The following is a 24798-nucleotide window of genomic DNA, read 5'->3' as shown; positions in this document are numbered from 1 at the left end:
GTCACTGTTTCTGTCAGTCACTGTTTCTGTCAGTCAGTGTTTCTGTCAGTCACTGTTTCTATCAGTCTGTGGTTTCTATCAGTCACTGTTTCTATCAGTCAGTGGTTTCAATCAGTCACTGTTTCTATCAGTCATTGTTTCTGTCAGCCACTGTTTCTGTCAGTCATTCTTTCTATCAGTCACTGTTTCTGTCAGTCACTGTTTCTGTCAGTCAATGTGTCTGTCAGTCACTCTTTCCATCAGTCACTGTTTCTGTCACTCACTGTTTCTATCAGTCACTGTTTCCATCAGTCAGGGGTTTCTATCAGTCAGTGTTTCTGTCAGTCAGTGGTTTCTATCAGTCAGTGTTTCGATCAGTCAGTGTTTCTATCAATCACTGTTCCTGTCAGTCAATGTTTCGATCAGTCACTGTTTCTGTCAGTCACTCTTTCTGTCGGCCACTGTCTCTATCAGTCACTGTTTCTGTCAGTCACTGTTTCTGTCAGTCACTCTTTCTGTCGGCCACTGTTTCTATCAGACACTGTTTCTGTCAGTCACTGTTTCGATCAGTCACTGTTTCTATCAGTCAATGTTTCGATCAGTCACTATTTCTGTCAGTCAATGTTTCGATCAGTCACTATTTCTGTCAGTCACTCTTTCTGTCAGTCACTGTTTCGATCAGTCACTATTTCTTTCAGTCACTCTTTCTGTCAGTCACTGTTTCTGTCAGTCAGTGATTTCTGTCAATCACTGTTTCTGTCAGTCATTGTTTCTGTCAGTCACTTTTTCTATCAGTCATTGTTTCTGTCAGCCACTGTTTCTGACAGTCATTGTTTCTGTCAGTCACTGTTTCTATCAGTCATTGTTTCTGTCAGCCACTGTTTCTGTCAGTCACTGTTTCTATCAGTCACTGTTTCTGTCAGCCACTGTTTCTGTCAGTCACTGTTTCTATCAGTCACTGTTTCTATCAGTCATTGTTTCTGTCAGCCACTGTTTCTGACAGTCACTTTTTCTATCAGTCACTGTTTCTGTCAGTCAGTGGTTTCTATCAGTCACTGTTTCTGTCAGTCACTATTTCAATCAGTCACTGTTTCTATCAGTCACTGTTTCCATCAGTCACTCTTTCTATCAGTCAATGTTTCCATCAGTCACTGTTTCTATCAGTCAGTGTTTCTATCAGTCATTGTTTCTATCAGTCACTGTTTCCAATAGTCAATGTTTCTATCATTCACTCTTTCTTTCAGTCACTGTTTCTATCAGTCACTGTTTCAAATAGTCAATGTTTTTTTAGTCACTCTTTCTATCAGTCAATGTTTCCGTCAGTCACTGTTTCCATCAGTCAGTGTTTCTATCAGTCACTGTTTCTATCAGTCACTGTTTCCAATAGTCAATGTTTCTATCATTCACTCTTTCTTTCAGTCACTGTTTCTATCAGTCACTGTTTCAAATAGTCAATGTTTTTTTAGTCACTCTTTCTATCAGTCAATGTTTCCGTCAGTCACTGTTTCCAATAGTCAATGTTTCTATCAGTCACTGTTTCTATCAGTCACTCTTTCTATCAGTCACTGTATCCATCAGTCAGTGTTTCGATCAGTCACTGTTTCCATCAGTCACTGTTTCCATCAGTCAGTGTTTCTATCAGTCACTGTTTCTATCAGTCACTGTTTCCAATAGTCAATGTTTCCATCAGTCACTCTTTCTATCAGTCAATGTTTCCGTCAGTCACTGTTTCTATCAGTCAGTGTCTCTATCAGTCACTGTTTCTGTCAGTCACTGTTTCTGTCAGTCACTGTTTTTATCAGTCACCGTTTCTGTCAGTCACCGTTTCTGTCAGTCACTGTTTCTGTCAGTCACTGTTTCTGTCAGTCAGTGTTTCTGTCAGTCACTGTTTCTATCAGTCTGTGGTTTCTATCAGTCACTGTTTCTATCAGTCAGTGGTTTCAATCAGTCACTGTTTCTATCAGTCATTGTTTCTGTCAGCCACTGTTTCTGTCAGTCATTCTTTCTATCAGTCACTGTTTCTGTCAGTCACTGTTTCTGTCAGTCAATGTGTCTGTCAGTCACTCTTTCCATCAGTCACTGTTTCTGTCACTCACTGTTTCTATCAGTCACTGTTTCCATCAGTCAGTGGTTTCTATCAGTCAGTGTTTCTATCAGTCAGTGGTTTCTATCAGTCAGTGTTTCGATCAGTCAGTGTTTCTATCAATCACTGTTCCTGTCAGTCAATGTTTCGATCAGTCACTGTTTCTGTCAGTCACTCTTTCTGTCGGCCACTGTCTCTATCAGTCACTGTGTCTGTCAGTCACTGTTTCTGTCAGTCACTCTTTCTGTCGGCCACTGTTTCTATCAGACACTGTTTCTATCAGTCAATGTTTCGATCAGTCACTATTTCTGTCAGTCACTGTTTCTGTCAGTCAATGTGTCTGTCAGTCAGTCTTTCCATCAGTCACTGTTTCTGTCAGTCACTCTTTCCATCAGTCACTGTTTCTATCAGTCACTGTTTCTATCAGTCAGTGGTTTCTATCAGTCACTGTTCCTGTCAGTCACTGTTTCTATCAGTCACTGTTTCTATCAGTCAGTTTTTCTATCAGTCACTGTTTCCATCAGTCAGTGTTTCTATCAGTCACTGTTTCCATCAGTCAGTGTTTCTATCAGTCACTGTTCCTGTCAGTCACTGTTTCTATCAGTCACTGTTTCTATCAGTCAGTTTTTCTATCAGTCACTATTTCCATCAGTCAGTGTTTCTATCAGTCACCGTTTGTATCAGTCACTCTTTCCATCAGTCACTGTTTCCATCAGTCAATGTTTCTATCAGTCACTGTTTCTATCAGTCACTGTTTCTATCAGTCAGTGGTTTCTATCAGTCACTGTTCCTGTCAGTCACTGTTTCTATCAGTCACTGTTTCTATCAGTCAGTGTTGCTAACAGTCACTGTTTCCATCAGTCAGTGTTTCTATCAGTCACTGTTTCTGTCAGTCACTGTTTCGATCAGTCACTTTTTCTGTCAGTCACTCTTTCCATCAGTCACTGTTTCTATCAGTCACTGTTTCTATCAGTCAGTGGTTTCTATCAGTCACTGTTCCTGTCAGTCACTGTTTCTATCAGTCACTGTTTCTATCAGTCAGTTTTTCAATCAGTCACTGTTTCCATCAGTCAGTGTTTCTATCAGTCACTGTTTCCATCAGTCAGTGTTTCTATCAGTCACTGTTCCTGTCAGTCACTGTTTCTATCAGTCACTGTTTCTATCAGTCAGTTTTTCTATCAGTCACTTTTTCCATCAGTCAGTGTTTCTATCAGTCACCGTTTGTATCAGTCACTCTTTCCATCAGTCACTGTTTCCATCAGTCAATGTTTCTATCAGTCACTGTTTCTATCAGTCACTGTTTCTATCAGTCAGTGGTTTCTATCAGTCACTGTTTCTATCAGTCACTGTTTCCATCAGTCACTGTTTCTGTCAGTCACTGTGTCTATCAGTCACTCTTTCTGTCAGTCACTGTTTCGATCAGTCAGTGTTTCTATCAGTCACTGTTTCTATCGGTCAGTGGTTTCTGTCAGTCACTGTGTCTATCAGTCACTGTTTCTTTCAGTCACTGTTTCCATCAGTCAGTGTTTCTATCAGTCAGTGTTTCTGTCAGTCACTGTTTCTGTCAGTCAGTGGTTTCTATCAGTCACTGTTTCTCAGTCAGTGGTTTCTATCAGTCAGTGTTTCTATCAGTCACTGTTTCTGTCAGTCAGTGGTTTCGATCATTCACTGTTTCTGTCAGTCACTGTTTCTCAGTCAGTGGTTTCTATCAGTCACTGTTTCTGTCAGTCAGTGGTTTCTGTCTGTCACTGTTTCTATCGGTCAGTGGTTTCTGTCAGTCACTGTTTCTCAGTCAGTGGTTTCTATCAGTCAGTGTTTCTATCAGTCACTGTTTCTGTCAGTCAGTGGTTTCGATCATTCACTGTTTCTGTCAGTCACTGTTTCTCAGTCAGTGGTTTCTATCAGTCACTGTTTCTGTCAGTCAGTGGTTTCTGTCTGTCACTGTTTCTATCGGTCAGTGGTTTCTGTCAGTCACTGTTTCTCAGTCAGTGGTTTCTATCAGTCAGTGTTTCTATCAGTCACTGTTTCTGTCAGTCAGTGGTTTCGATCATTCACTGTTTCTGTCAGTCACTGTTTCTCAGTCAGTGTTTCTATCAGTCACTGTTTCTATCGGTCAGTGGTTTCTGTCAGTCACTGTGTCTATCAGTCACTGTTTCTTTCAGTCACTGTTTCCATCAGTCGGTGTTTCTATCAGTCAGTGTTTCTGTCAGTCACTGTTTCTGTCAGTCAGTGGTTTCTATCAGTCACTGTTTCTCAGTCAGTGGTTTCTATCAGTCAGTGTTTCTATCAGTCACTGTTTCTGTCAGTCAGTGGTTTCGATCATTCACTGTTTCTGTCAGTCACTGTTTCTCAGTCACTGTTTCTTTCAGTCACTGTTTCCATCAGTCAGTGTTTCTATCAGTCACTGTTTCTGTCAGTCACTGTTTCTGTCAGTCAGTGGTTTCCATCAGTCAGTGTTTCTATCAGTCAGTGGTTTCTATCAGTCAATGTTTCGATCAGTCACTATTTCTGACAGTCAATGTTTCGATCAGTCACTATTTCTGTCAGTCACTCTTTCTGTCAGTCACTGTTTCTATCAGTCACTGTTTCTGTCAGTCACTGTTTCTGTCAGTCACTGTTTCCATCAGTCACTGTTTCTGTCAGTCACTGTTTCTGTCAGTCAGTGATTTCTGTCAGTCACTGTTTCTGTCAGTCACTGTTTCTGTCAGTCACTGTTTCTATCAGTCATTGTTTCTGTCAGCCACTGTTTCTGACAGTCATTGTTTCTGTCAGTCACTGTTTCTATCAGTCATTGTTTCTGTCAGCCACTGTTTCTGTCAGTCACTGTTTCTATCAGTCATTGTTTCTGTCAGCCACTGTTTCTGTCAGTCACTGTTTCTATCAGTCACTGTTTCTATCAGTCATTGTTTCTGTCAGCCACTGTTTCTGACAGTCATTGTTTCTGTCAGTCACTGTTTCTGTCAGTCACTGTTTCTGTCAGTCAATGTGTCTGTCAGTCAGTCTTTCCATCAGTCACTGTTTCTGTCAGTCACTCTTTCCATCAGTCACTGTTTCTATCAGTCACTGTTTCTATCAGTCAGTGGTTTCTGTCAGTCACTGTTCCTGTCAGTCACTGTTTCTATCAGTCACTGTTTCCATCAGTCAGTGTTTCTATCAGTCACTGTTTCCATCAGTCAGTGTTTCTATCAGTCACTGTTCCTGTCAGTCACTGTTTCTATCAGTCACTGTTTCTATCAGTCAGTTTTTCTATCAGTCACTTTTTCCATCAGTCAGTGTTTCTATCAGTCACCGTTTGTATCAGTCACCCTTTCCATCAGTCACTGTTTCCATCAGTCAATGTTTCTATCAGTCACTGTTTCTATCAGTCACTGTTTCTATCAGTCAGTGGTTTCTATCAGTCACTGTTCCTGTCAGTCACTGTTTCAATCAGTCAGTGTTGCTATCAGTCACTGTTTCCATCAGTCAGTGTTTCTATCAGTCACTGTTTCTGTCCGTCACTGTTTCGATCAGTCACTTTTTCTGTCAGTCACTGTTTCTGTCAGTCACTGTTTCTATCACACACTGTTTCTGTCAGTCACTGTTTCTATCGGTCAGTGGTTTCTGTCAGTCACTGTGTCTATCAGTCACTGTTTCAATCAGTCAATGTTTCTGTCAGTCAATGTTTCGATCAGTCACTATTTCTGTCAGTCACTCTTTCTGTCAGTCACTGTTTCTATCAGTCACTGTTTCTGTCAGTCACTGTTTCTGTCAGACACTGTTTCTATCAGTGACGGTTTCTGTCAGTCACTGTTTCTGTCAGTCACTGTTTCTATCAGTGACGGTTTCTGTCAGTCACTGTTTCTGTCAGTCATTGTTTCTGTCAGTCACTCTTTATATCAGTCACTGTTTCTGTCAGTCACTTTTTCTGTCAGTCACTGATTCGATCAGTCACTGTTTCTGTCAGTCACTGTTTCAATCAGTCACTGTTTCTATCTGTCACTGTTTCTATCAGTCACTGTTTCTGTCACTCACTGTTTCTGTCAGTCACTGTTTCTGTCAGTCACTGTTTCGATCAGTCACTGTTTCTATCAGTCACTGTTTCTATCAGTCACTGTTTGAATCAGTCACTGTTTCTATCAGTCACTGTTTCGATCAGTCAATGTTTCCGTCAGTCACTGTTTGAATCAGTCACTGTTTCTATCTGTCAGTGGTTTCTGTCAGTCATTGTTTCTATCAGTCACTGTTTCCAATAGTCAATGTTTCTATCATTCACTCTTTCTCTCAGTCACTGTTTCTGTCAGTCAGTGGTTTCTATCAGTCACTGTTTCCAATAGTCAATGTTTCTATCAGTCACTCTTTCTATCAGTCACTGTTTCCATCAGTCACTGTTTCAATCAGTCAGTGTTTCTATCAGTCACTGTTTCTATCAGTCACTGTTTCCAATAGTCAATGTTTCTATCAGTCACACTTTCTATCAGTCACTGTATCCATCAGTCAGTGTTTCGATCAGTCACTGTTTCTATCAGTCACTGTTTCCATCAGTCAGTGTTTCTATCAGTCACTGTTTCTATCAGTCACTGTTTCCAATAGTCAATGTTTCTATCAGTCACTCTTTCTATCAGTCAATGTTTCCGTCAGTCACTGTTTCTATCAGTCACCGTTTCTGTCAGTCACCGTTTCTGTCAGTCACTATTTCTGTCAGTCACTCTTTCTGTCAGTCACTGTTTCTATCAGTCACTGTTTCTGTCAGTCACTGTTTCTGTCAGTCAATGTTTCGATCAGTCACTATTTCTGTCAGTCACTCTTTCTGTCAGTCACTGTTTCCATCAGTCACTGTTTCTGTCAGTCACTGTTTCTGTCAGTCAGTGATTTCTGTCAGTCACTGTTTCTGTCAGTCACTGTTTCTGTCAGTCACTGTTTCTATCAGTCATAGTTTCTGTCAGCCACTGTTTCTGACAGTCATTGTTTCTGTCAGTCACTGTTTCTATCAGTCATTGTTTCTGTCAGCCACTGTTTCTGTCAGTCACTGTTTCTATCAGTCATTGTTTCTGTCAGCCACTGTTTCTGTCAGTCACTGTTTCTATCAGTCACTGTTTCTATCAGTCATTGTTTCTGTCAGCCACTGTTTCTGACAGTCATTGTTTCTGTCAGTCACTGTTTCTATCAGTCATTGTTTCTGTCAGCCACTGTTTCTGTCAGTCACTGTTTCTATCAGTCATAGTTTCTGTCAGCCACTGTTTCTGTCAGTCACTGTTTCTATCAGTCACTGTTTCTATCAGTCATTGTTTCTGTCAGCCACTGTTTCTGACAGTCATTGTTTCTGTCAGTCACTGTTTCTGTCAGTCACTGTTTCTGTCAGTCAATGTGTCTGTCAGTCACTCTTTCCATCAGTCACTGTTTCTGTCAGTCACTGTTTCTGTCAGTCACTGTTTCGATCAGTCACTGTTTCCATCAGTCAGTGTTTCTATCAGTCACCGTTTGTATCAGTCACTCTTTCCATCAGTCACTGTTTCCATCAGTCAATGTTTCTATCAGTCACTGTTTCTATCTTTCACTGTTTCTATCACTCAGTGGTTTCTATCAGTCACTGTTCCTGTCAGTCACTGTTTCTATCAGTCACTGTTTCCATCAGTCAGTGTTTCTATCAGTCACTGTTTCTGTCAGTCACTGTTTCGATCAGTCACTTTTTCTGTCAGTCACTGTTTCTGTCAGTCACTGTTTCTATCAGTCACCATTTCTGTCAGTCACCGTTTCTGTCAGTCACTGTTTCTGTCAGTCACTGTTTCTGTCAGTCACTGTTTCAATCAGTCACTGTTTCTATTAGTCACTGTTTCCATCAGTCACTGTTTCTGTCAGTCACTGTGTCTATCAGTCACTGTTTCTGTCAGTCAGTGTTTCTATCAGTCAGTGTTTCTATCAGTCACTGTTTCTATCGGTCAGTGGTTTCTGTCAGTCACTGTGTCTATCAGTCATTGTTTCTGTCAGTCACTGTTTCCATCAGTCAGTGTTTCTATCAGTCAGTGTTTCTGTCAGTCACTGTTTCTGTCAGTCACTGGTTCTGTCAGTCACTGTTTCTGTCAGTCAAGTGTCTGTCAGTCACTCTTTCCATCAGTCACAGTTTCTGTCAGTCACTGTTTCTGTCAGTCACTGTTTCGATCAGTCACTGTTTCCATCAGTCAGTGGTTTCTATCAGTCAGTGTTTCTATCAGTCAGTGGTTTCTATCAGTCAGTGTTTCTATCAGTCAGTGTTTCTATCAATCACTGTTCCTGTCAGTCAATGTTTCGATCAGTCACTGTTTCTGTCAGTCACTCTTTCTGTCGGCCACTGTCTCCATCAGTCACTGTTTCTGTCAGTCACTGTTTCTGTCAGTTACTCTTTCTGTCGGCCACTGTTTCTATCAGACACTGTTTCTGTCAGTCACTGTTTCTATCAGTCAGTGGTTTCTATCAGTCAGTGTTTCTATCAGTCACTGTTTCTATCAGTCAATGTTTCGATCAGTCACTATTTCTGTCAGTCAATGTTTCGATCAGTCACTATTTCTGTCAGTCACTATTTCTGTCAGTCACTGTTTCTGTCAGTCACTCTTTCTGTCAGTCACTGTTTCTATCAGTCACTGTTTCTGTCAGTCACTGTTTCTGTCAGTCAATGTTTCGATCAGTCACTATTTCTGTCAGTCACTCTTTCTGTCAGTCACTGTTTCTATCAGTCACTGTTTCTGTCAGTCACTGTTTCTGTCAGTCAGTGATTTCTGTCAGTCACTGTTTCTGTCATTCACTGTTTCTGTCAGTCACTGTTTCTATCAGTCATTGTTTCTATCAGCCACTGTTTCTGACAGTCATTGTTTCTGTCAGTCACTGTTTCTATCAGTCATTGTTTCTGTCAGCCACTGTTTCTGTCAGTCACTGTTTCTATCAGTCATTGTTTCTGTCAGCCACTGTTTCTGTCAGTCACTGTTTCTATCAGTCACTGTTTCTATCAGTCATTGTTTCTGTCAGCCACTGTTTCTGACAGTCATTGTTTCTGTCAGTCACTTTTTCTGTCAGTCACTGTTTCTGTCAGTCAATGTGTCTGTCAGTCACTCTTTCCATCAGTCACTGTTTCTGTCAGTCACTGTTTCTGTCAGTCACTGTTTCGATCAGTCACTGTTTCCATCAGTCAGTGTTTCTATCAGTCACCGTTTGTATCAGTCACTCTTTCCATCAGTCACTGTTTCCATCAGTCAATGTTTCTATCAGTCACTGTTTCTATCTTTCACTGTTTCTATCACTCAGTGGTTTCTATCAGTCACTGTTCCTGTCAGTCACTGTTTCTATCAGTCACTGTTTCCATCAGTCAGTGTTTCTATCAGTCACTGTTTCTGTCAGTCACTGTTTCGATCAGTCACTTTTTCTGTCAGTCACTGTTTCTGTCAGTCACTGTTTCTATCAGTCACCATTTCTGTCAGTCACCGTTTCTGTCAGTCACTGTTTCTGTCAGTCACTGTTTCTGTCAGTCACTGTTTCAATCAGTCACTGTTTCTATCAGTCACTGTTTCCATCAGTCACTGTTTCTGTCAGTCACTGTGTCTATCAGTCACTGTTTCTGTCAGTCAGTGTTTCTATCAGTCAGTGTTTCTATCAGTCACTGTTTCTATCGGTCAGTGGTTTCTGTCAGTCACTGTGTCTATCAGTCATTGTTTCTGTCAGTCACTGTTTCCATCAGTCAGTGTTTCTATCAGTCAGTGTTTCTGTCAGTCACTGTTTCTGTCAGTCACTGGTTCTGTCAGTCACTGTTTCTGTCAGTCAAGTGTCTGTCAGTCACTCTTTCCATCAGTCACAGTTTCTGTCAGTCACTGTTTCTGTCAGTCACTGTTTCGATCAGTCACTGTTTCCATCAGTCAGTGGTTTCTATCAGTCAGTGTTTCTATCAGTCAGTGGTTTCTATCAGTCAGTGTTTCTATCAGTCAGTGTTTCTATCAATCACTGTTCCTGTCAGTCAATGTTTCGATCAGTCACTGTTTCTGTCAGTCACTCTTTCTGTCGGCCACTGTCTCCATCAGTCACTGTTTCTGTCAGTCACTGTTTCTGTCAGTTACTCTTTCTGTCGGCCACTGTCTCCATCAGTCACTGTTTCTGTCAGTCACTGTTTCTGTCAGTTACTCTTTCTGTCGGCCACTGTTTCTGTCAGTCACTGTTTCTATCAGTCAGTGGTTTCTATCAGTCAGTGTTTCTATCAGTCACTGTTTCTATCAGTCAATGTTTCGATCAGTCACTATTTCTGTCAGTCAATGTTTCGATCAGTCACTATTTCTGTCAGTCACTATTTCTGTCAGTCACTGTTTCTGTCAGTCACTCTTTCTGTCAGTCACTGTTTCTATCAGTCACTGTTTCTGTCAGTCACTGTTTCTGTCAGTCAATGTTTCGATCAGTCACTATTTCTGTCAGTCACTCTTTCTGTCAGTCACTGTTTCTATCAGTCACTGTTTCTGTCAGTCACTGTTTCTGTCAGTCAGTGATTTCTGTCAGTCACTGTTTCTGTCATTCACTGTTTCTGTCAGTCACTGTTTCTATCAGTCATTGTTTCTATCAGCCACTGTTTCTGACAGTCATTGTTTCTGTCAGTCACTGTTTCTATCAGTCATTGTTTCTGTCAGCCACTGTTTCTGTCAGTCACTGTTTCTATCAGTCATTGTTTCTGTCAGCCACTGTTTCTGTCAGTCACTGTTTCTATCAGTCACTGTTTCTATCAGTCATTGTTTCTGTCAGCCACTGTTTCTGACAGTCATTGTTTCTGTCAGTCACTTTTTCTGTCAGTCACTGTTTCTGTCAGTCAATGTGTCTGTCAGTCACTCATTCCATCAGTCACTGTTTCTGTCAGTCACTGTTTCTGTCAGTCACTGTTTCGATCAGTCACTGTTTCCATCAGTCAGTGTTTCTATCAGTCACCGTTTGTATCAGTCACTCTTTCCATCAGTCACTGTTTCCATCAGTCAATGTTTCTATCAGTCACTGTTTCTATCTTTCACTGTTTCTATCACTCAGTGGTTTCTATCAGTCACTGTTCCTGTCAGTCACTGTTTCTATCAGTCACTGTTTCCATCAGTCAGTGTTTCTATCAGTCACTGTTTCTGTCAGTCACTGTTTCGATCAGTCACTTTTTCTGTCAGTCACTGTTTCTGTCAGTCACTGTTTCTATCAGTCACCATTTCTGTCAGTCACCGTTTCTGTCAGTCACTGTTTCTGTCAGTCACTGTTTCTGTCAGTCACTGTTTCAATCAGTTACTGTTTCTATCAGTCACTGTTTCCATCAGTCACTGTTTCTGTCAGTCACTGTGTCTATCAGTCACTGTTTCTGTCAGTCAGTGTTTCTATCAGTCAGTGTTTCTATCAGTCACTGTTTCTATCGGTCAGTGGTTTCTGTCAGTCACTGTGTCTATCAGTCATTGTTTCTGTCAGTCACTGTTTCCATCAGTCAGTGTTTCTATCAGTCAGTGTTTCTGTCAGTCACTGTTTCTGTCAGTCACTGGTTCTGTCAGTCACTGTTTCTGTCAGTCAAGTGTCTGTCAGTCACTCTTTCCATCAGTCACAGTTTCTGTCAGTCACTGTTTCTGTCAGTCACTGTTTCGATCAGTCACTGTTTCCATCAGTCAGTGTTTCAATCAGTCAGTGGTTTCTATCAGTCAGTGTTTCGATCAGTCAGTGTTTCTATCAGTCAGTGGTTTCTGTCAGTCACTGTTTCTGACAGTCACTGTTTCCATCAGCAAGTGTTTCTATCAGTCACTGTTTCTATCAGACACTGTTTCTGTCAGTCACTGTTTCTTTCAGTCAGTGGTTTCTATCAGTCAGTGGTTTCTATCAGTCACTGTTTCTGTCAGACACTGTTTCTGTCAGTCACTGGTTTCTATCAGTCAGTGTTTCTATCAGTCACTGTTTCTATCAGTCACTGTTTCTGTCAGTCAGTGGTTTCTATCAGTCACTGTTTCTATCAGACACTGTTTCTGTCAGTCACTGTTTCTTTCAGTCAGTGGTTTCTATCAGTCAGTGGTTTCTATCAGTCACTGTTTCTATCAGACACTGTTTCTGTCAGTCACTGTTTCTATCAGTCAGTGGTTTCTATCAGTCAGTGTTTCTATCAGTCACTGTTTCTATCAGTCACTGTTTCTGTCAGTCAGTGGTTTCTATCAGTCACTGTTTCTATCACACACTGTTTCTGTCAGTCACTGTTTCTATCGGTCAGTGGTTTCTGTCAGTCACTGTGTCTATCAGTCACTGTTTCAATCAGTCACTGTTTCTGTCAGTCAATGTTTCGATCAGTCACTATTTCTGTCAGTCACTCTTTCTGTCAGTTACTGTTTCTATCAGTCACTGTTTCTGTCAGTCACTGTTTCTGTCAGACAGTGATTTCTGTCTGTCACTGTTTCTGTCAGTCACTGTTTCTATCAGTGACGGTTTCTGTCAGTCACTGTTTCTGTCAGTCATTGTTTCTGTCAGTCACTCTTTATATCAGTCACTGTTTCTGTCAGTCACAGTTTCTGTCAGTCACTGTTTCAATCAGTCACTGTTTCCATCAGTCACTGTTTCCATCAGTCAATGTTTCTGTCAGTCAGTGGTTTCCATCCGTCACTGTTTCTGTCAGTCACTGTTTCCATCAGTCACTGTTTCTATCAGTCACTGTTTCTATCAGTCAGTGATTTCTATCAGTCACTGTATCCAATAGTCACTGTTTCTGTCAGTCACACTTTCTATCATTCACTGTTTCTATCAGTCAGTGTTTCTATCAGTCACTGTTTCTGTCAGTCACTGTTTCTGTCACTCACTGTTTCTATCAGTCACTGTTTCTGTCAGTCACTGTTTCGATCAGTCACTGTTTCCATCAGTCAGTGGTTTCTATCAGTCAGTGTTTCTATCAGTCAGTGGTTTCTATCAGTCAGTGTTTCGATCAGTCAGTGTTTCTATCAATCACTGTTCCTGTCAGTCAATGTTTCGATCAGTCACTGTTTCTGTCAGTCACTCTTTCTGTCGGCCACTGTCTCTATCAGTCACTGTTTCTGTCAGTCACTGTTCCTGTCAGTTACTCTTTCTGTCGGCCACTGTTTCTATCAGACACTGTTTCTGTCAGTCACTGTTTCTATCAGTCAGTGGTTTCTATCAGTCAGTGTTTCTATCAGTCACTGTTTCTATCAGTCAATGTTTCGATCAGTCATTATTTCTGTCAGTCAATGTTTCGATCAGTCACTATTTCTGTCAGTCACTCTTTCTGTCAGTCACTGTTTCTATCAGTCACTGTTTCTGTCAGTCACTGTTTCTGTCAGTCAATGTTTCGATCAGTCACTATTTCTGTCAGTCACTCTTTCTGTCAGTCACTGTTTCTATCAGTCACTGTTTCTGTCAGTCACTGTTTCTGTCAGTCAGTGATTTCTGTCAGTCACTGTTTCTGTCAGTCACTGTTTCTGTCAGTCACTGTTTCTATCAGTCATTGTTTCTGTCAGCCACTGTTTCTGACAGTCATTGTTTCTGTCAGTCACTGTTTCTATCAGACATTGTTTCTGTCAGCCACTGTTTCTGTCAGTCACTGTTTCTATCAGTCATTGTTTCTGTCAGCCACTGTTTCTGTCAGTCACTGTTTCTATCAGTCATTGTTTCTGTCAGCCACTGTTTCTGTCAGTCACTGTTTCTGTCAGTCACTGTTTCTGTCAGTCAATGTGTCTGTCAGTCACTCTTTCCATCAGTCACTGTTTCTGTCAGTCACTGTTTCTGTCAGTCACTGTTTCGATCAGTCACTGTTTCCATCAGTCAGTGTTTCTATCAGTCACCGTTTGTATCAGTCACTCTTTCCATCAGTCACTGTTTCCATCAGTCACTGTTTCTATCTTTCACTGTTTCTATCAGTCAGTGGTTTCTATCAGTCACCGTTCCTGTCAGTCACTGTTTCTATCAGTCACTGTTTCCATCAGTCAGTGTTTCTATCAGTCACTGTTTCTGTCAGTCACTGTTTCGATCAGTCACTTTTTCTGTCAGTCACTGTTTCTGTCAGTCACTGTTTCTATCAGTCACCATTTCTGTCAGTCACCGTTTCTGTCAGTCACTGTTTCTGTCAGTCACTGTTTCTGTCAGTCACTGTTTCAATCAGTCACTGTTTCTATCAGTCACTGTTTCCATCAGTCACTGTTTCTGTCAGTCACTGTGTCTATCAGTCACTGTTTCTGTCAGTCAGTGTTTCTATCAGTCAGTGTTTCTATCAGTCACTGTTTCTATCGGTCAGTGGTTTCTGTCAGTCACTGTGTCTATCAGTCATTGTTTCTGTCAGTCACTGTTTCCATCAGTCAGTGTTTCTATCAGTCAGTGTTTCTGTCAGTCACTGTTTCTGTCAGTCACTGGTTCTGTCAGTCACTGTTTCTGTCAGTCAAGTGTCTGTCAGTCACTCTTTCCATCAGTCACAGTTTCTGTCAGTCACTGTTTCTGTCAGTCACTCTTTCGATCAGTCACTGTTTCCATCAGTCAGTGTTTCTATCAGTCAGTGGTTTCTATCAGTCAGTGTTTCGATCAGTCAGTGTTTCTATCAGTCAGTGGTTTCTGTCAGTCACTGTTTCTGACAGTCACTGTTTCTATCAGCAAGTGTTTCTATCAGTCACTGTTTCTATCAGACACTGTTTCTGTCAGTCACTGTTTCTTTCAGTCAGTGGTTTCCATCAGTCAGTGATTTCTATCAGTCACTGTTTCTATCAGACACTGTTGCTGTCAGTCAGTGGTTTCTATCAGTCAGTGTTTCTATCAGTCACTGTTTCTATCAGTCACTGTTTCTGTCAGTCAGTGGTTTCTATCAGTCACTGTTTCTATCAGACACTGTTTCTGTCAGTCACTGTTTCTTTCAGTCAGTGGTTTCTATCAGTCAGTGGTTTCTATCAGTCACTGTTTCTATCAGACACTGTTTCTGTCAGTCACTGATTCTATCAGTCAGTGGTTTCTATCAGTCAGTGTTTCTATCAGTCACTGTTTCTATCAGTCACTGTTTCTGTCAGTCAGTGGTTTCTGTCAGTCACTGTTTCTATCACACACTGTTTCTGTCAGTCACTGTTTCTATCGGTCAGTGGTTTCTGTCAGTCACTGTGTCTATCAGTCACTGTTTCAATCAGTCACTGTTTCTGTCAGTCAATGTTTCGATCAGTCACTATTTCTGTCAGTCACTCTTTCTGTCAGTCACTGTTTCTATCAGTCACTGTTTCTGTCAGTCACTGTTTCTGTCAGACACTGTTTCTATCAGTGACGGTTTCTGTCAGTCACTGTTTCTGTCAGTCACTGTTTCTATCAGTGACGGTTTCTGTCAGTCACTGTTTCTGTCAGTCATTGTTTCTGTCAGTCACTCTTTATATCAGTCACTGTTTCTGTCAGTCACTTTTTCTGTCAGTCACTGATTCGATCAGTCACTGTTTCTGTCAGTCACTGTTTCAATCAGTCACTGTTTCTATCTGTCACTGTTTCTATCAGTCACTGTTTCTGTCACTCACTGTTTCTATCAGTCACTGTTTCTGTCAGTCACTGTTTCGATCAGTCACTGTTTCTGTCAGTCACTGTTTCTGTCAGTCACCGTTTCTGTCAGTCACCGTTTCTGTCAGTCACTGTTTCTGTCAGTCACTGTTTCAATCAGTCACTGTTTCTATCAGTCACTGTTTCTATCAGTCACTGTTTGAATCAGTCACTGTTTCTATCAGTCACTGTTTCGATCAGTCAATGTTTCCGTCAGTCACTGTTTGAATCAGTCACTGTTTCTATCTGTCAGTGGTTTCTGTCAGTCACTGTTTCTATCAGTCACTGTTTCCATTAGACAGTGTTTCTATCAGTCACTGTTTCTGTCAGTCACTGTTTCGATCAGTCACTATTTCTGTCATTCACTCTTTCTGTCAGTCACCGTTTTTATCAGTCAACCGTTTCTGTCAGTCACCGCTTCTGTCAGTCACTGTTTCTGTCAGTCACTGTTTCTGTCAGTCAGTGTTTCTATCAGTCACTGTTTCCATCAGTCACTGTTTCTGTCACTCACTGTTTCTATCAGTCACTGTTTCTGTCAGTCACTGTTTCGATCAGTCACTGTTTCTGTCAGTCACTGTTTCTGTCAGTCACCGTTTCTGTCAGTCACCGTTTCTGTCAGTCACTGTTTCTGTCAGTCACTGTTTCAATCAGTCACTGTTTCTATCAGTCACTGTTTCTGTCAGTCACTGTTTGAATCAGTCACTGTTTCTATCAGTCACTGTTTCGATCAGTCAATGTTTCCGTCAGTCACTGTTTGAATCAGTCACTGTTTCTGTCAGTCACTGTTTCTATCAGTCACGGTTTCTATCAGTCACTGTTTCTGTCAGTCACTGTTTCTGTCAGTCACTGATTCTATCAGTCACTGTTTCTGTCACTCACTGTTTCTATCAGTCACTGTTTCTGTCAGGCACTGTTTCGATCAGTCACTATTTCTGTCAGTCACTGTTTCTGTCAGTCACTCTTTCTATCAGTCACTGTTTCCATCAGTCAGTGTTTCTATCAGTCACTGTTTCTGTCAGTCACTGTTTCGATCAGTCACTATTTCTGTCAGTCACTCTTTCTGTCAGTCACCGTTTTTATCAGTCAACCGTTTCTGTCAGTCACCGTTTCTGTCAGTCACTGTTTCTATCAGTCACGGTTTCTATCAGTCACTGTTTCTGTCAGTCACTGTTTCTGTCAGTCACTGATTCTATCAGTCACTGTTTCTGTCAGTCACTTTTTCTATCAGTCACTGTTTCTATCAGTCACTGTTTCCAATAGTCAATGTTTCTATCAGTCAGTGTTTCTATCAGTCATTGTTTCTATCAGTCACTGTTTCCAATAGTCAATGTTTCTATCATTCACTCTTTCTATCAGTCACTGTTTCCATCAGTCAGTGTTTCTTTCAGTCACTGTTTCTATCAGTCACTGTTTCCAATAGTCAATGTTTCTATCAGTCACTCTTTCTATCAGTCAATGTTTCCGTCAGTCACTGTTTCTATCAGTCAGTGTTTCTATCAGTCACTGTTTCTATCAGTCACTGTTTCCAATAGTCAATGTTTCTATCAGTCACTGTATCCATCAGTCAGTGTTTCGATAAGTCACTGTTTCTATCAGTCACTGTTTCCATCAGTCAGTGTTTCTATCAGTCACTGTTTCCAATAGTCAATGTTTCTATCAGTCACTCTTTCTATCAGTCAATGTTTCCGTCAGTCACTGTTTCTATCAGTCAGTGTTTCTATCAGTCACTGTTTCTGTCAGTCACTGTTTCTGTCAGTCACTGTTTTTATCAGTCACCGTTTCTGTCAGTCACTGTTTCTGTCAGTCACTGTTTCTGTCAGTCAGTGTTTCTGTCAGTCACTGTTTCTATCAGTCTGTGGTTTCTATCAGTCACTGTTTCTATCAGTCAGTGGTTTCAATCAGTCACTGTTTCTATCAGTCATTGTTTCTGTCAGCCACTGTTTCTGTCAGTCATTCTTTCTATCAGTCACTGTTTCTGTCAGTCACTGTTTCTGTCAGTCAATGTGTCTGTCAGTCACTCTTTCCATCAGTCACTGTTTCTGTCACTCACTGTTTCTATCAGTCACTGTTTCCATCAGTCAGGGGTTTCTATCAGTCAGTGTTTCTGTCAGTCAGTGGTTTCTATCAGTCAGTGTTTCGATCAGTCAGTGTTTCTATCAATCACTGTTCCTGTCAGTCAATGTTTCGATCAGTCACTGTTTCTGTCAGTCACTCTTTCTGTCGGCCACTGTCTCTATCAGTCACTGTTTCTGTCAGTCACTGTTTCTGTCAGTCACTCTTTCTGTCGGCCACTGTTTCTATCAGACACTGTTTCTGTCAGTCACTGTTTCGATCAGTCACTGTTTCTATCAGTCAATGTTTCGATCAGTCACTATTTCTGTCAGTCAATGTTTCGATCAGTCACTATTTCTGTCAGTCACTCTTTCTGTCAGTCACTGTTTCGATCAGTCACTATTTCTGTCAGTCACTCTTTCTGTCAGTCACTGTTTCTGTCAGTCAGTGATTTCTGTCAATCACTGTTTCTGTCAGTCATTGTTTCTGTCAGTCACTTTTTCTATCAGTCATTGTTTCTGTCAGCCACTGTTTCTGACAGTCATTGTTTCTGTCAGTCACTGTTCCTGTCAGTTACTCTTTCTGTCGGCCACTGTTTCTATCAGACACTGTTTCTGTCAGTCACTGTTTCTATCAGTCAGTGGTTTCTATCAGTCAGTGTTTCTATCAGTCACTGTTTCTATCAGTCAATGTTTCGATCAGTCATTATTTCTGTCAGTCAATGTTTCGATCAGTCACTATTTCTGTCAGTCACTCTTTCTGTCAGTCACTGTTTCTATCAGTCACTGTTTCTGTCAGTCACTGTTTCTGTCAGTCAATGTTTCGATCAGTCACTATTTCTGTCAGTCACTCTTTCTGTCAGTCACTGTTTCTATCAGTCACTGTTTCTGTCAGTCACTGTTTCTGTCAGTCAGTGATTTCTGTCAGTCACTGTTTCTGTCAGTCACTGTTTCTGTCAGTCACTGTTTCTATCAGTCATTGTTTCTGTCAGCCACTGTTTCTGACAGTCATTGTTTCTGTCAGTCACTGTTTCTATCAGACATTGTTTCTGTCAGCCACTGTTTCTGTCAGTCACTGTTTCTATCAGTCATTGTTTCTGTCAGCCACTGTTTCTGTCAGTCACTGTTTCTATCAGTCATTGTTTCTGTCAGCCACTGTTTCTGTCAGTCACTGTTTCTGTCAGTCACTGTTTCTGTCAGTCAATGTGTCTGTCAGTCACTCTTTCCATCAGTCACTGTTTCTGTCAGTCACTGTTTCTGTCAGTCACTGTTTCGATCAGTCACTGTTTCCATCAGTCAGTGTTTCTATCAGTCACCGTTTGTATCAGTCACTCTTTCCATCAGTCACTGTTTCCATCAGTCACTGTTTCTATCTTTCACTGTTTCTATCAGTCAGTGGTTTCTATCAGTCACCGTTCCTGTCAGTCACTGTTTCTATCAGTCACTGTTTCCATCAGTCAGTGTTTCTATCAGTCACTGTTTCTGTCAGTCACTGTTTCGATCAGTCACTTTTTCTGTCAGTCACTGTTTCTGTCAGTCACTGTTTCTATCAGTCACCATTTCTGTCAGTCACCGTTTCTGTCAGTCACTGTTTCTGTCAGTCACTGTTTCTGTCAGTCACTGTTTCAATCAGTCACTGTTTCTATCAGTCACTGTTTCCATCAGTCACTGTTTCTGTCAGTCACTGTGTCTATCAGTCACTGTTTCTGTCAGTCAGTGTTTCTATCAGTCAGTGTTTCTATCAGTCACTGTTTCTATCGGTCAGTGGTTTCTGTCAGTCACTGTGTCTATCAGTCATTGTTTCTGTCAGTCACTGTTTCCATCAGTCAGTGTTTCTATCAGTCAGTGTTTCTGTCAGTCACTGTTTCTGTCAGTCACTGGTTCTGTCAGTCACTGTTTCTGTCAGTCAAGTGTCTGTCAGTCACTCTTTCCATCAGTCACAGTTTCTGTCAGTCACTGTTTCTGTCAGTCACTCTTTCGATCAGTCACTGTTTCCATCAGTCAGTGTTTCTATCAGTCAGTGGTTTCTATCAGTCAGTGTTTCGATCAGTCAGTGTTTCTATCAGTCAGTGGTTTCTGTCAGTCACTGTTTCTGACAGTCACTGTTTCTATCAGCAAGTGTTTCTATCAGTCACTGTTTCTATCAGACACTGTTTCTGTCAGTCACTGTTTCTTTCAGTCAGTGGTTTCCATCAGTCAGTGATTTCTATCAGTCACTGTTTCTATCAGACACTGTTGCTGTCAGTCAGTGGTTTCTATCAGTCAGTGTTTCTATCAGTCACTGTTTCTATCAGTCACTGTTTCTGTCAGTCAGTGGTTTCTATCAGTCACTGTTTCTATCAGACACTGTTTCTGTCAGTCACTGTTTCTTTCAGTCAGTGGTTTCTATCAGTCAGTGGTTTCTATCAGTCACTGTTTCTATCAGACACTGTTTCTGTCAGTCACTGATTCTATCAGTCAGTGGTTTCTATCAGTCAGTGTTTCTATCAGTCACTGTTTCTATCAGTCACTGTTTCTGTCAGTCAGTGGTTTCTGTCAGTCACTGTTTCTATCACACACTGTTTCTGTCAGTCACTGTTTCTATCGGTCAGTGGTTTCTGTCAGTCACTGTGTCTATCAGTCACTGTTTCAATCAGTCACTGTTTCTGTCAGTCAATGTTTCGATCAGTCACTATTTCTGTCAGTCACTCTTTCTGTCAGTCACTGTTTCTATCAGTCACTGTTTCTGTCAGTCACTGTTTCTGTCAGACACTGTTTCTATCAGTGACGGTTTCTGTCAGTCACTGTTTCTGTCAGTCACTGTTTCTATCAGTGACGGTTTCTGTCAGTCACTGTTTCTGTCAGTCATTGTTTCTGTCAGTCACTCTTTATATCAGTCACTGTTTCTGTCAGTCACTTTTTCTGTCAGTCACTGATTCGATCAGTCACTGTTTCTGTCAGTCACTGTTTCAATCAGTCACTGTTTCTATCTGTCACTGTTTCTATCAGTCACTGTTTCTGTCACTCACTGTTTCTATCAGTCACTGTTTCTGTCAGTCACTGTTTCGATCAGTCACTGTTTCTGTCAGTCACTGTTTCTGTCAGTCACCGTTTCTGTCAGTCACCGTTTCTGTCAGTCACTGTTTCTGTCAGTCACTGTTTCAATCAGTCACTGTTTCTATCAGTCACTGTTTCTATCAGTCACTGTTTGAATCAGTCACTGTTTCTATCAGTCACTGTTTCGATCAGTCAATGTTTCCGTCAGTCACTGTTTGAATCAGTCACTGTTTCTATCTGTCAGTGGTTTCTGTCAGTCACTGTTTCTATCAGTCACTGTTTCCATTAGACAGTGTTTCTATCAGTCACTGTTTCTGTCAGTCACTGTTTCGATCAGTCACTATTTCTGTCATTCACTCTTTCTGTCAGTCACCGTTTTTATCAGTCAACCGTTTCTGTCAGTCACCGCTTCTGTCAGTCACTGTTTCTGTCAGTCACTGTTTCTGTCAGTCAGTGTTTCTATCAGTCACTGTTTCCATCAGTCACTGTTTCTGTCACTCACTGTTTCTATCAGTCACTGTTTCTGTCAGTCACTGTTTCGATCAGTCACTGTTTCTGTCAGTCACTGTTTCTGTCAGTCACCGTTTCTGTCAGTCACCGTTTCTGTCAGTCACTGTTTCTGTCAGTCACTGTTTCAATCAGTCACTGTTTCTATCAGTCACTGTTTCTGTCAGTCACTGTTTGAATCAGTCACTGTTTCTATCAGTCACTGTTTCGATCAGTCAATGTTTCCGTCAGTCACTGTTTGAATCAGTCACTGTTTCTGTCAGTCACTGTTTCTATCAGTCACGGTTTCTATCAGTCACTGTTTCTGTCAGTCACTGTTTCTGTCAGTCACTGATTCTATCAGTCACTGTTTCTGTCACTCACTGTTTCTATCAGTCACTGTTTCTGTCAGGCACTGTTTCGATCAGTCACTATTTCTGTCAGTCACTGTTTCTGTCAGTCACTCTTTCTATCAGTCACTGTTTCCATCAGTCAGTGTTTCTATCAGTCACTGTTTCTGTCAGTCACTGTTTCGATCAGTCACTATTTCTGTCAGTCACTCTTTCTGTCAGTCACCGTTTTTATCAGTCAACCGTTTCTGTCAGTCACCGTTTCTGTCAGTCACTGTTTCTATCAGTCACGGTTTCTATCAGTCACTGTTTCTGTCAGTCACTGTTTCTGTCAGTCACTGATTCTATCAGTCACTGTTTCTGTCAGTCACTTTTTCTATCAGTCACTGTTTCTATCAGTCACTGTTTCCAATAGTCAATGTTTCTATCAGTCAGTGTTTCTATCAGTCATTGTTTCTATCAGTCACTGTTTCCAATAGTCAATGTTTCTATCATTCACTCTTTCTATCAGTCACTGTTTCCATCAGTCAGTGTTTCTTTCAGTCACTGTTTCTATCAGTCACTGTTTCCAATAGTCAATGTTTCTATCAGTCACTCTTTCTATCAGTCAATGTTTCCGTCAGTCACTGTTTCTATCAGTCAGTGTTTCTATCAGTCACTGTTTCTATCAGTCACTGTTTCCAATAGTCAATGTTTCTATCAGTCACTGTATCCATCAGTCAGTGTTTCGATAAGTCACTGTTTCTATCAGTCACTGTTTCCATCAGTCAGTGTTTCTATCAGTCACTGTTTCCAATAGTCAATGTTTCTATCAGTCACTCTTTCTATCAGTCAATGTTTCCGTCAGTCACTGTTTCTATCAGTCAGTGTTTCTATCAGTCACTGTTTCTGTCAGTCACTGTTTCTGTCAGTCACTGTTTTTATCAGTCACCGTTTCTGTCAGTCACTGTTTCTGTCAGTCACTGTTTCTGTCAGTCAGTGTTTCTGTCAGTCACTGTTTCTATCAGTCTGTGGTTTCTATCAGTCACTGTTTCTATCAGTCAGTGGTTTCAATCAGTCACTGTTTCTATCAGTCATTGTTTCTGTCAGCCACTGTTTCTGTCAGTCATTCTTTCTATCAGTCACTGTTTCTGTCAGTCACTGTTTCTGTCAGTCAATGTGTCTGTCAGTCACTCTTTCCATCAGTCACTGTTTCTGTCACTCACTGTTTCTATCAGTCACTGTTTCCATCAGTCAGGGGTTTCTATCAGTCAGTGTTTCTGTCAGTCAGTGGTTTCTATCAGTCAGTGTTTCGATCAGTCAGTGTTTCTATCAATCACTGTTCCTGTCAGTCAATGTTTCGATCAGTCACTGTTTCTGTCAGTCACTCTTTCTGTCGGCCACTGTCTCTATCAGTCACTGTTTCTGTCAGTCACTGTTTCTGTCAGTCACTCTTTCTGTCGGCCACTGTTTCTATCAGACACTGTTTCTGTCAGTCACTGTTTCGATCAGTCACTGTTTCTATCAGTCAATGTTTCGATCAGTCACTATTTCTGTCAGTCAATGTTTCGATCAGTCACTATTTCTGTCAGTCACTCTTTCTGTCAGTCACTGTTTCGATCAGTCACTATTTCTGTCAGTCACTCTTTCTGTCAGTCACTGTTTCTGTCAGTCAGTGATTTCTGTCAATCACTGTTTCTGTCAGTCATTGTTTCTGTCAGTCACTTTTTCTATCAGTCATTGTTTCTGTCAGCCACTGTTTCTGACAGTCATTGTTTCTGTCAGTCACTGTTTCTATCAGTCATTGTTTCTGTCAGCCACTGTTTCTGTCAGTCACTGTTTCTATCAGTCATTGTTTCTGTCAGCCACTGTTTCTGTCAGTCACTGTTTCTATCAGTCACTGTTTCTATCAGTCATTGTTTCTGTCAGCCACTGTTTCTGACAGTCACTTTTTCTATCAGTCACTGTTTCTGTCAGTCAGTGGTTTCTATCAGTCACTGTTTCTGTCAGTCACTATTTCAATCAGTCACTGTTTCTATCAGTCACTGTTTCCATCAGTCACTCTTTCTATCAGTCAATGTTTCCATCAGTCACTGTTTCTATCAGTCAGTGTTTCTATCTGTCATTGTTTCTATCAGTCACTGTTTCCAATAGTCAATGTTTCTATCATTCACTCTTTCTTTCAGTCACTGTTTCTATCAGTCACTGTTTCAAATAGTCAATGTTTTTTTAGTCACTCTTTCTATCAGTCAATGTTTCCGTCAGTCACTGTTTCCATCAGTCAGTGTTTCTATCAGTCACTGTTTCTATCAGTCACTGTTTCCAATAGTCAATGTTTCTATCAGTCACTGTTTCTATCAGTCACTCTTTCTATCAGTCACTGTATCCATCAGTCAGTGTTTCGATCAGTCACTGTTTCCATCAGTCACTGTTTCCATCAGTCAGTGTTTCTATCAGTCACTGTTTCTATCAGTCACTGTTTCCAATAGTCAATGTTTCCATCAGTCACTCTTTCTATCAGTCAATGTTTCCGTCAGTCACTGTTTCTATCAGTCAGTGTCTCTATCAGTCACTGTTTCTGTCAGTCACTGTTTCTGTCAGTCACTGTTTTTATCAGTCACCGTTTCTGTCAGTCACCGTTTCTGTCAGTCACTGTTTCTGTCAGTCACTGTTTCTGTCAGTCAGTGTTTCTGTCAGTCACTGTTTCTATCAGTCTGTGGTTTCTATCAGTCACTGTTTCTATCAGTCAGTGGTTTCAATCAGTCACTGTTTCTATCAGTCATTGTTTCTGTCAGCCACTGTTTCTGTCAGTCATTCTTTCTATCAGTCACTGTTTCTGTCAGTCACTGTTTCTGTCAGTCAATGTGTCTGTCAGTCACTCTTTCCATCAGTCACTGTTTCTGTCACTCACTGTTTCTATCAGTCACTGTTTCCATCAGTCAGTGGTTTCTATCAGTCAGTGTTTCTATCAGTCAGTGGTTTCTATCAGTCAGTGTTTCGATCAGTCAGTGTTTCTATCAATCACTGTTCCTGTCAGTCAATGTTTCGATCAGTCACTGTTTCTGTCAGTCACTCTTTCTGGCGGCCACTGTCTCTATCAGTCACTGTGTCTGTCAGTCACTGTTTCTGTCAGTCACTCTTTCTGTCGGCCACTGTTTCTATCAGACACTGTTTCTATCAGTCAATGTTTCGATCAGTCACTATTTCTGTCAGTCACTGTTTCTGTCAGTCAATGTGTCTGTCAGTCAGTCTTTCCATCAGTCACTGTTTCTGTCAGTCACTCTTTCCATCAGTCACTGTTTCTATCAGTCACTGTTTCTATCAGTCAGTGGTTTCTATCAGTCACTGTTCC

Source organism: Heptranchias perlo, chromosome 27, assembly GCF_035084215.1.
Source record: "Heptranchias perlo isolate sHepPer1 chromosome 27, sHepPer1.hap1, whole genome shotgun sequence".
NCBI classification, from domain to species: Eukaryota; Metazoa; Chordata; class Chondrichthyes; order Hexanchiformes; family Hexanchidae; genus Heptranchias; species Heptranchias perlo.
The sequence above is the reverse complement of the archived record's forward strand: the minus strand, read 5'-3'. Positions refer to the sequence as shown.